The sequence below is a fragment of the Hemitrygon akajei genome, unplaced genomic scaffold, assembly GCF_048418815.1.
Source record: "Hemitrygon akajei unplaced genomic scaffold, sHemAka1.3 Scf000053, whole genome shotgun sequence".
Classification (NCBI taxonomy): Eukaryota; Metazoa; Chordata; class Chondrichthyes; order Myliobatiformes; family Dasyatidae; genus Hemitrygon; species Hemitrygon akajei.
In genome coordinates this window covers 4,131,308-4,143,412 of record NW_027331939.1, presented here as the reverse complement: position 1 = coordinate 4,143,412, position 12,105 = coordinate 4,131,308, and positions in this window count along the sequence as shown.

Sequence of the window (12,105 nt, the reverse complement as noted above, 5' to 3'; positions counted from 1 at the left end):
GACCTTTGGCCACTAGGTCCTTTGTTTCGAACCTTCCATCTTCTTTCTTTCTCTCTGGCTGACTGTGTGTCCTTGCTTAAACAAAACAAACTGTGAGCTATGTAAACACAAGCTGCGAGCAAGTGTAAACACGCTGCATGGTCAAATAGTTCCAGCCCTCTCTCTCTCTCTTTGTAAGAATCAAACAGGAGCCGAGAAAGCTGGCAGCTGACGTCACTCAGGCACTATCTCTCAAAATGACAGTCCAAGGCAAGAAACCGAGAGGTTCATCACTCTCTACTATCAACCAATACAATTTCCTTTATACCGAGAGAGTCCTTCTACTCAGTAACACGTTTGTAGTCTGTTCGATGTATCCACCGAGATTGCCCCTTCAGTTTCACAGCTGTCGGAGTGGTCAGTAACACTTGATATGGTCCTCTCCACTGAGGTCTGAGTTTCCCTCAATCCCAGTTCCTGATCAGGATAAATTCCCAGGTTCTATGGTGGAATAGTCACTCCTCTCTGCAGGGTAGTTCTCTTCCTTGTAAGCCTGTCATACCTGTGAATGTAACGCTTGGAAAATTTTGGTTAGTTGACATATTTATTTCCCCATCTCTTCCAATATCTAATTTTGCTGGTAGGCTTTCTGGGAGCAATGGTGCACAAGGTCTTGGTCCCCAGGATATTCTCATGGGCCATCCATAAATGTTGTAAACTGGTGACAACCCCGCTTTCCCCTATGGGATAACCCTTGTGGAATAGGGCTAACGGTAGGACCTTCAACCAAGTGAGTCCAGTCTCCGCTGTTAGTCTGGCCAGTTTACTCTTCAGAGTGCCATTGGCTCTTTCCACTCTGCCAGTGGCCCATGGGTGGTGTAGACAGTGGAATTGTTGCTGGATAGCTAGTTCATTACATACCCCTTCGTTTACTTTCACCATAAAGTGTGGGCTATTGTCAGAGCTCAGCATCTCTGGCAGGCCGTACCTGGGAATTATATCCCATAATAATACCTTCACAACAGTCATAGCAGTATTATTGGTAGTTGGAATAGCTTCAATCCGTCTACTAAACACATCTATAATAACTAAGCAGTATCTATAGCAATGTACTCTAGGCAATTCAATAAAATCAACATGTAGACACAGAAAAGGATCCACCTGTCAAGGGAGTTGTACCCGGTGTGCAGGGTAGAGGTTACCAACCATTCCCTCCTTTCCCAGGTGTGTACAATTATGTATATAATTGGCCAATGTTGGTAAAAACTGTGTAGGAACACAAACCTGTCCCACTGGGTGATCCAAAAACCTAGGTCAGGGTCTTTCTGGCACCCCATCGGGGACCACAGTTTGTGCTCCTCCTCAGAGGCGTCCCCCTGAAAATTACGTACCTCCCACATGTCCGGGAAACCCGTTCTGCTTTAGTCATGGAGGGTTGCTTGACGGGAACGCGAGGAGGCTACAACTACTGAGGATTGTGCCGCACTTTTCACTGTCTGATCTACTAGAGCATTGTGTTTAGTGACACAGTCGGACATGCGTGTGTGGGCAGCACATTTAATAACAGCCAGAACGCGAGGTAGCTGTAGAGCGGTGAGTAAGTTGTTTACAATGGTGGCATTGCTAATGGGGTGGCCAGAGGAAGTCAGGAATCCCCATGTTCCCAGAGAGCCCCGTAGTCATGTACAATTCCAAATGCATAACGGGAGTCTGTGTAAATGTTCCCACTTTAGTCTGTTGCTGGGATACAGGCACGAGTCAGAGCAAACAGCTCAGCCTTCTGGGCGGAGACAGCTGCTTCAAAAGAGGCCTGTTCAATTACTTCACTGTCCGTCACTATCGCATCGTTTCCCTGCTGGATCCACAAAAGAGCTTCCATCCTCATAAAATTGCTTCGGGCTAGAGGGGGATATTGCAGAATGGATGGGAGAGTCTGTCCTTCCTTCACGGTGATCCGGACAGGGGGATAGTTGGTGCGACCGACTTCATGGCCTGAATTTGCTCAGAGATGGGGTACAGCGTCTTGGGATCGGTCAATATTAAAAGTGTGTCTCACCAAATGTCCCGCCTTCACCTCAGACTCCTTCCAGTATCGGAGTTGGACCGCAGCCAAGTCTTGCCAGTCTCCCTCGGTGCTGGAGGCTTGTTTCAGCAAGGTGTAGGCAATGAACTCTGGGCTCTTTGGCTTGAACCCAGGGCAAACACTAACAGTGGATTGGGGATCTCTCCAATCATCATGACTGGGAACTTCTGTCCCTCGAGGGGTGCATAATATTGACTTTCCTTAGCTGAGCACCCCGTAATGTCACAGCACAGAGTCACATGGGGGTCGACCACTGGCAGAAGGGGTTCAGACGCAGTGGAGTCCAGATTAAATGCCCACCACTGGGAGGTCGGAAATTGGGGAAGCTATCAGTTGTTCACCTGTCACAGGGTGACACCATTGCCTGTGCAGAGAATCTCGACTTCCAACAGACAGAGCAAGTCTCTCCCTGCTGGATTACACCCCCGACTGTTATGTGAATACGTACGTTCCGTGCCTTCAAACCCAGACAGAGTGAATGTTGTGTCTGATAACTGCAATCCCTTTTCCGATACTATTTCCCGATTTAGAGTGGTTGTAGTTGTCCCCATATCAATCATAAACGGAACTGGAATAGCAGCAACTGTCAATATTACATTGGGCTCTTCCTGAGGGCTGGTACTCATGGTAGGAAGCATCTTTGCTTGTCAATTTCTAAACGGGTTGCTGTCCCCACCTGTCCCTTGGTAGGTTGTTGTTCCCATTTCTGATCCGCAGATATAGCCCGCTCGCATCCTCCTTCCCACTGAACATATTCACCTTTAATATTCTTTTCATATCTTTTTATTATTATTATTATTATTATTCAAAAATAGCACAAGTGCATCGAAGTAACAACACTTACAATGCCTCATAAAAGAGGAAATTATCTTGAGGATTGAAAATTTTGTGAATTAAACTAAAAAGAAAAGTGAGGGGAAAAAAGAAGAAACCCATTGGAGGTACAACCTCAGAGCCAAGCGTCATACAAAAAGCTTCTAAAAATAAACATCAAACCACCAAAAAGAAAGAAAAGATATATCAAAAAAATTTACATTTAGATCGTGGAGGAAATCTATCAGTTAACTGAAATGATAATAATGAGCAGATGATCCCCATCTTTTCTCAAAATCAAATAAAGGTACAAAGGTTCGACTTCTAATTTTCTCCAAGACACAGCATCACCTGAGAGAGCCATTGTGACAAAGTAGGAGCTGATATATCCTTCCATTTCAACAAGGTGGCCCTCCTAGCTATCAATGTAACAAACATGTTGGTCAGACACAGAAATACCATGGATATTTTGAGGAATTATTCCAAAAAGCATAGTCAATTTATTAGGTTGTAAATTGATTCTGAGTGCTTTAGAAATTGTCGAAAAGACTGACTTTCAAAACTGTTTTAATATAGACATGACCAGAACATATGTGTCAGTGTGGCTATCTCATTTTTACATCTATCACAATACTTGTCAACATTGGGAAATATTTTTGGAAGTCTCTCCTTCGTCAAATGGTAATGTACAATTTTAAATTGAATCAGTGAATGACTAGCACAGATCGAAGAAGAGTTAACCAGCTTCAGAATCCATGTCCAATCCTCCCATATAAAAGGGAAATTGAGTTCCTTCTCCCAATCCTGTTTAATCTTAAGTAAAGGACGCTTATCCCTTTGTAATAATAAATGATAAATTCTTCCAATAGAACCTTTCAACAAGGGGTTCATATTCATAATAGTATCTGACAAATCAGCCTCCAATATGTAAGGAAAATTACTTAAATATTTTTGTAAAAAATGTCTAACTTGAAGATATTGTAAAAAATTTGAATATAAGAGAGAATACTTATCGACAAATTGTTCAAAAGACATCAATCTGCCTTCTTTAAATAAATCCAAAAAAGAATTAATACCTTTATTTTCCCAAAGTAAAAAAAATTGGAGCACTCCAAGAAGGTTTAAAAAGTAATTATGGTAAATTATACTACAAAGTTTAACTTTTAAAAAAAATTGCGGAACTGGTTCCAAATTTGTAAAGAGTGCTTAACCACAGGATATAGGTTTAAATTAGCAACTTTAGCTAATTGTATAGGTAGAGTAACTCCTAATAACGAAGTTAAATAAAACTGTTTCACAGCTCTCAGTTCCTGGTCTACCCAGATTGGCTGTTCATTCCTATCAACCCAATATAACCAGAAGGACATACCAGAAGTTAACAGCCCAATAATACATTCATAGATTAGGCAAAGTGAGACCACCATCCTTTTTCAACTTTTGCAAATGACATTTACCAATTCTTGGTCTTTTATTATCCCAAATAAAAGATAGAATAATAGAATCAATCCGATCAAATAACTTCTTAGTAAACAAAAACAGGAATATTCTGAAATAAATATAAAAGTTTTGTTGGGCGGAAGCAGACACTTTGCTTGCTTCCTCTGGAATAATCCCAAAAATTGCTGTAAGTGGATTAGGTTGAACATCCACATCTATAACTTTAGATAATATTCCAAACACATCCCTCCAAAAATTGTTTAAACTTACACATGACCAAAACATATGAGTTAGAGTAGCCACTTCTGCATTACATCTGTCACAAATAGGGCTTATATTAGAAAAAATATGCACCAATTTATCTTTGGACATATGGGCCCTGTGTACTATCTTAATCTGAATTTAGATATGGCGTGTGCAGATAGGTGAATTATTGACTAAATAATAAATTTTACTCCACTGATTATCTGAAAGTGAATGTTGAAGTTGTACTTCCCAGGTGCATTGAACCCTATCATTAGGCGACATGCGAGCATTCATTAACTGTTTATAAAGGATTGCTATGAATTGTTTTTGAAAAGGTTTAAACTGAAAAATAGCATAAGCCAAATTTAAAGAGCAGGCTGAGGGGTAAATTGGTAAAAAATCACGTAAAAAATTCCCAACCTGTAAATATTTGAAAAATGTGTATTAGAGATATCATATTTGTCCATTAACTGTGAAAAAGACATTAAACACTCTTGTAAAAACAAATCTTAAAAAGTCCACTAAAGGAGGAAAATTGGCTTTATAAAGATCCTGATATTTTTTAGTAATTATAACACCTAAATATCTAAAAGAATCCATAACTTTAAAAGGAATATTATCATATATAGAGACAGATTCATTTAAAGGAAGTAATTCACTTTTACTAAAATTTGTTTTATATCCTGAAAGGTCTCCAAATTTGTCATATAATTTTAGCAAAGCAGGAATAGATTATTCAGGCTTGGATATATATATATCAATAAATCATCAGTGTAAAGAGAGATCTTGTGCATGGTCTCATTCACAAAAATCCCATGAATATTTTCGGCTTCACAAAGAGCAATAGCAAGGGGCTCTAATCTTAAGTTACATAACAAAGGACTTAATGGGCAACCTTGGCTGGTCCCCGTGATAGCTGAAAAAAGGAGACCTACAGTTATTAGTGACAACAGTAGCAATAGGAGCTTTATATATCATTTTAATCCAATTATTAAAATTAATACAAAAACAAATTTTTTCTAAAGTATTAAATAAATATTTCCATTCGATTCAATCAAATGCTTTTTCAGCATCCAAAGATATAAGGCATTGTGGAGTTTTAGAAGAAGGTGAATGTATAATGTTAAATAATCTCCGAACATTTGAGAAAGAAAAATGACCCTTTATAAAGCCTGTTTGATCTTTAAAAATGACTTTACCCAAAATACTCTCCAACGGATTGGCCATCATCTTTAAGTGAATCTTAGCTTCAACATTCAATAATGAAATAGGTCTGTATGAGGCAAAATCAAAAGGATCTTTATCCTTTTTGAGAATTAAAGAAATAGAAGCTTCATAAAAAGTAGAGGGTAAATCACTTTTCACAAAAGATTCTTTAAACATCTCCAACATATATGGAGAAAGCAATTTTCCAAATTTTTTGTAAAATTCTACAGGATAACCAGCAAGTCCTGGGGCCTTACCAGATTGCATTGAGAAAATAGCTTTATGAATTTTGGATTCAGTAATTTAGGCATCCAGAATTTTTTGATCCTCAACAGAAATTTTAGGAAAAACAATCGTTCGTAAAAAAAAAACAACAACAACAGTCATTTCAGAAGATCAGACTGAAATGATCTCAATCTCACTGGACATTGAGATTTATAAAGTTCAGTATAAAAGTCTTGAAAAATCTTATTAATTTCTTCATAATCCCGAGCCAGGGTGCCATCTTTTCTACGAATTTTCAAAATTTGCATCTTGGCTCCAGCTGATTTTAATTGAGATGCAAGTAGTTTATTATTTTTATCTCCAAACATATAAAATTGGGTCTTTATCTTAAGTAGATAACCTTCAATTGAATGAGTTAATAATAGGTTATATTATGATTGAAGTTCCACCCTTTTTTAAAATGTCAATATTAGGGGAAGTCACATAGATATTATCTAAATCTTTAATTTGTTTTGAAATTTTATCTAATTTTGCTTTAGTCTGTTTTTTAAGTTTAGTTGAATAAGAAATAATCTGACCACATAAAAATGCTTTGAATGTATCCAATATAATTAATTTAGACATACTTCCTATATCATTAAAAAGTAAAAAATTATTTTATCTGGCTTTCGATAAAACTAATAAAGTCAGAGCTTTGCAATAAAGTCTGAGACATGTGCCATGGTGGACGGCCAAAAATGTCATCGTCAAATTCAAAGGACAAACTCAAAGGCGCATGATCAGGTATAGCAATAGCGTCATATTCACAGTTTTTAACATTAGGCAATTGACAGGGATCAACTATAATATAATCAATCCTTGAATATATTTTATAAACATGGAAAAAAAAAGAATATTCTCTGTTATCAGGGTGTAAATGCCTCCATAATTCGATCAACCCAAAATTGGTCAAAAAAGAGTTAATAGATAGATAGATAGATACTTTATTCATCCCCATGGGGAAATTCAACTTTTTTTCCAATGTCCCATACACTTGTTGTAGCAAAACTAATAACATACAATACTTAACTCAGTAAAAAAAAATATGATATGCATCTAAATCACTATCTCAAAAAGCATTAATAATAGCTTTTAAAAAGTTCTTAAGTCCTGGCGGTTGAATTGTAAAGCCTAATGGCATTGGGGAGTATTGACCTCTTCATCCTGTCTGAGGAGCATTGCATCGATAGTAACCTGTCGCTGAAACTGCTTCTCTGTCTCTGGATGGTGCTATGTAGAGGATGTTCAGAGTTTTCCATAATTGACCGTAGCCTACTCAGCGCCCTTCGCTCAGCTACCGATGTTAAACTCTCCAGTACTTTGCCCACAACAGAGCCCGCCTTCCTTACCAGCTTATTAAGACGTGAGGCGTCCCTCTTCTTAATGCTTCCTCCCCAACACGCCACCACAAAGAAGAGGGCGCTCTCCACAACTGACCTATAGAACATCTTCAGCATCTCACTACAGACATTGAATGACGCCAACCTTCTAAGGAAGTACAGTCGACTCTGTGCCTTCCTGCACAAGGCATCTGTGTTGGCAGTCCAGTCTAGCTTCTCGTCTAACTGTACTCCCAGATACTTGTAGGTCTTAACCTGCTCCACACATTCTCCATTAATGATCACTGGCTCCATATGAGGCCATATAACTGACGCAAAATGATTTGGAAGTCGTTGATTAGTTGAGCTCTTATCAATCATAGGATTTAAGCAACAGTTAAAATCCCCACCCATTAACAACATATACTCATTTAAATCTGGCAGTAAAGCAAATATTTTTTTTTTAAAAAGCAGGATCATCGAAATTAGGACCATACAAATTAACCAGAACAACCTTTCTATTACAAATCACTCCTTTAACAATTAAAAATCTACCATTAGAATCTGACTCAATATCCTCTTGAGTAAATATATTAGATTTAATAAAGATAGACTCACCCTTAGTTTTGCTCTGAGAAGTAGCATGGAGTTGTTTTCCATTCCGCCAGCGAAAAAAATCTATTTTGATCTCCTGCCTTGATATGCGTCTCCTGAGCAAAAATTATATCAGATTGGAATCGATTAATAATTTTAAGTCTTTTTTGTTTAATAGGATAATTCCAACCACATATATTCCAAATTATTACATTAATCCATTTAACTGCCATACTATAATTTTATTCTTATTTACTTTATACATCCGCAGAACACATACCAATACGGGATTATCAAAGATGGCAGTAATGAAGAATAAAGCCATATAGAAAACACACATGCTCCAGAACCACCCAATGGGAAAAAACTCCTAACTCCAAACCCACCCACCCTCCCAAAAGCCTAAAAAAAAGGCAAGTGAACTAAGATAGATGCGAAGACATGGGCCACTCTGCCTCTCGTCTCTACCTCCCCCGAGCCAGAACATAAAATAAATAAAATTACCTTGCAAGAAAGACAGTAAAGTCTCAACAAAGGAGTGTTTACGTTCTATCATGTGTTAAACAGAAAAAGAACCAAAATAATATAATCTCTTATAGAGAAAAACCAGCCCCATCTTAAGTTTAGCTTTAAATCCCTAAGAAAACTTTAAATTCAGTTACAGGGCACTATAATAAAACAGAATAAAAAAAGTTAATAGTATACTTAACTGAACTAAATTGATGGAAATATTAATTAGTAAAATCATAGTAACTTAACCCTCTCAGATAAATATATAAAAAGAAACCCTGTTGGTAGAAAAAAAAACTACCAGTTAGTAATTTAAGAAACAACAAAAAAAATCAAACCAAATATTGGATAAAAGGAACAAATCCTTTTATCCTCTTTTCTCAGTCAAATATGTAATTAACCATTTAAATAGTCAAACTTGATCCGTAAATCTTTTTTCCAAAAAAAAATCCAATAGGATGTAATGATTAGCAGGTTTTCTTTTCTTCTTTTATTAATTTGTCAATGAAATATCCAAATAGCCTTCATATATCTTCTTTTCGTAGTGTGAGTAATATACAGATAATCAAACAGCTTTTCAGTTAGTTCATTCAGTAGTAACGTCAGTGGCAGTGACAGGTATAGCCTGGACAAAATCCAGCTCGACTTTTGGGTCAAAGAAAGTACATGGGGAAGAATTAGGAGGAAAAACTTTCATTCTTGTCGGGTAACTCAAAGAGGGAAATTGTTTCTTATCATATGCTTGTTTCATTACCAAAGCAAATCTTGCTCTTTGTTCCATTTCTTCTTTTGGATAATCTTCACAAAAACGGAGCTCAGACTCATTGAATCTGAAAACTCTGTTTTTTTGCCTGTCGCATTATTTGATCTTTAATTTTAAAGTGATGAAAACAAGCCAAAATAAATCTTGGTCTGGCTGAGTCTTTAAATTTCGAAGTAGACAGCCTGTGTGCTGTTTCAATAGCAGGTAGATTCATGCAGATTCTTCCCACTTCTCGTAGACATAGACATATCACTGTCCTTCAAGAATCAGCAATTAAAAATTTAAAATTCAACATTTAAGCTGTGGGCGGGAGAGAAAACTAAGAGCAGCACAGAATTAGTGCTACTCCATCGACAGACAGAGGGAGTCTCCATTCACCTGTACTATTAGTTCCCTTCGGGGTTGATTGGCATTCGAAAGCCCTGTTCCAATGATATGTCAAAGCTCGTTGCATTCGATTTTGGTCATTGTCAGGCCAATCCATATTATTTGTTAATGATGTTGGCTAACTTAGTTGGTAAGCATTGGAGCAGTAAGACAATAAATTGGGGGGACAGATTCCCATCATTAAAGGCTTGGTCTCCTGCGAAAGTGCTGTAGCAGGCCACAAAACTCATACAGGGTCGATATGCCAGACACGGGTTTGGGATCCCATGTTTCCCTATCAGTTCTAACTTTAGACACACATTCCTGCCCTTCTCTCCTATGTAGACCGGCCTTGGTTTGCTTACGTTGTTTTTCCTGCTGTCGTTTTCGGCGCCCATCCATCCATTCAAGCTCTGTTTTTAATGTCTCCCAACCTTTGGTGTTCCTTCTGCAGTACTTACCTCTATCCTAGTGGTCGCCAACCTGTCGATTGCGATCGACTAGTCTATCTTTGAGACTTTTCCAGTAGATCCCAAAAACTAAGAAAAATAAATACACAAATACTGTTGAAAGATTGTTTCCGGGTTGTGGGGTTTTATTTCCATTCTTTCTACATGCGTGTAACTACACAGTGTCCCCAACCACTGGGCCACGAGGAAACAACATGAGTCAGCTGCACCTTTCCTCATTCCCTGTCAGCCCACTGTTGAACTTGAGTGCACGCGAGGTCATCAGTCGCCTAACCGCAGTGACACCCTCATGCCAGAGATCGCCAGTTGGCCTCGGGCGGCCGGTGGGAAGTGCCGTCACTACTGGCCTGGAGTGCTGCCTCTAAACCTGTTTAGCACACTGAATGTTTGTGGGGAATCCGGTGCTAAAATATTCGCAGACGACCTAATTCGGGCTCAGTGTTTCATAGGTATCAGAGCAGCTACCGTGCTGTGATCTACTGAAACAAACTTTTGTCGGCTGATAGGTCCTACAAGGGGGGGCGGGCTCGTGCCCTGTCACACTCCTTGCTCGGTTGGTCACTCTCTCCGGACTGTGACTGCCGCGGCCCCGGCACAGGGACCTCCGGCCCTGACGTTGTCCTCTCACCCGACCCACGACCAACCAAACCAAGCCAAGGCATCTGGCGGTGGGCGGGCAGGAGGCTGTCCAGTGAGGCAATGAAGCCCTCAAAACTGCTTCGGTACCCCTAGTCCAAGCACCCTGCACTCAAATGCAAATGTGTTGAGTTTTTTCAGCGGAGAAAACATGAGCAGCGCGGGACAGAAGCTAAGTGCCGAGAGCCACATAAACTAAGTTACAGAATAGACTGGACATAAGGAACCTGCTTCCCGTATCACTGTATTCCTATCGTGTTTAACAACCCCACCCACCCCATCCCCTGTCGGCCGGTCCGCAAGAATATTGTCAATATTAAACCGGTCTGCGGTGCAAAAAAAGGGGCGGGTGCCCCAGTGTTTATACATTATTTCTACTTCCAGGTTGTGGGGTTTTACTTCCGGTCTTTTCTGCCCTGGTGCGCATGCGTGTAACTAATTGATCTGGGTCGATCTTGCATTTTACTAAGGCCAAGGTAGGGGATCTTGGGCTTAAAATGGTTGGTGACCACTACTCTATCCCTTTATCACATGCATTATTCCTCCAACTTGCTGATAATATACTGTTCCACTTTAAAGGTATGTCACATCCGGAATTTTTTCCAGTTAGCCGAGGATTTCCTTCCACGCCGCTGTGTGGTGTTGGGAAATCATGTACAAGGCAAGTTACAGCAGTAGTTTGCCATTGCCTTCTGCTGGGTGAGTTGTTTTGTTCACCAGCTCTAACCCAGCACAGATGAAAGTGTGCAAGGGAGTCGGCTGGATTCGAACTCGGGACCTCTCGCCTCGAAGTCCAACGCTGAAGCCACTATGCCACCAGTGGCATAAACGGCAAAGTTCCGCTTTACATCTGCCTTTTCCTTCCATTCCCTTTTCAACAATTTCCACTTCTTTCCTCAGTTCTTTTTCCAAATCAAATTTACTGCTTGTTCTCATGAGGTAATAACCCAGGCTCCTGCACCCTCCCCCATCCGTGGCCACATTTTGTTCCCCAATTTCTTATTCAGCACTGCACTCAACATTCACAAATATTTTTCCTTGTCTGGAGAAATCTCACACAAATTGTGTCGGGCTGCTGCTGGCCCACTCGTATCAATTGACTGCAATTGACCAATGGTCTCTAAGTAATTTATTGGGCACAACGCCTCCTGCTCAATTAACAATGAGATACATTTACCCGGCTGGCACCTCCTGCTTAATTGATGAATTTACCTGGCATGTCTGCCTCCTGGCCACTTAGTAAAATTTTGCCTACCTTATACAAATCTCCCAACAATTTCTTTCCCGATCCTGTCAAGGTATGTGATCAGCCTTGGGTGAGGCACCGTACGTCCAAAGGAACTAACGGTGAGTGACAAATTTAAAATACCCATTGGGCTCCCGTTTGGTCTCCATAGTCCCCAGAGTGGTCCAGCTGCT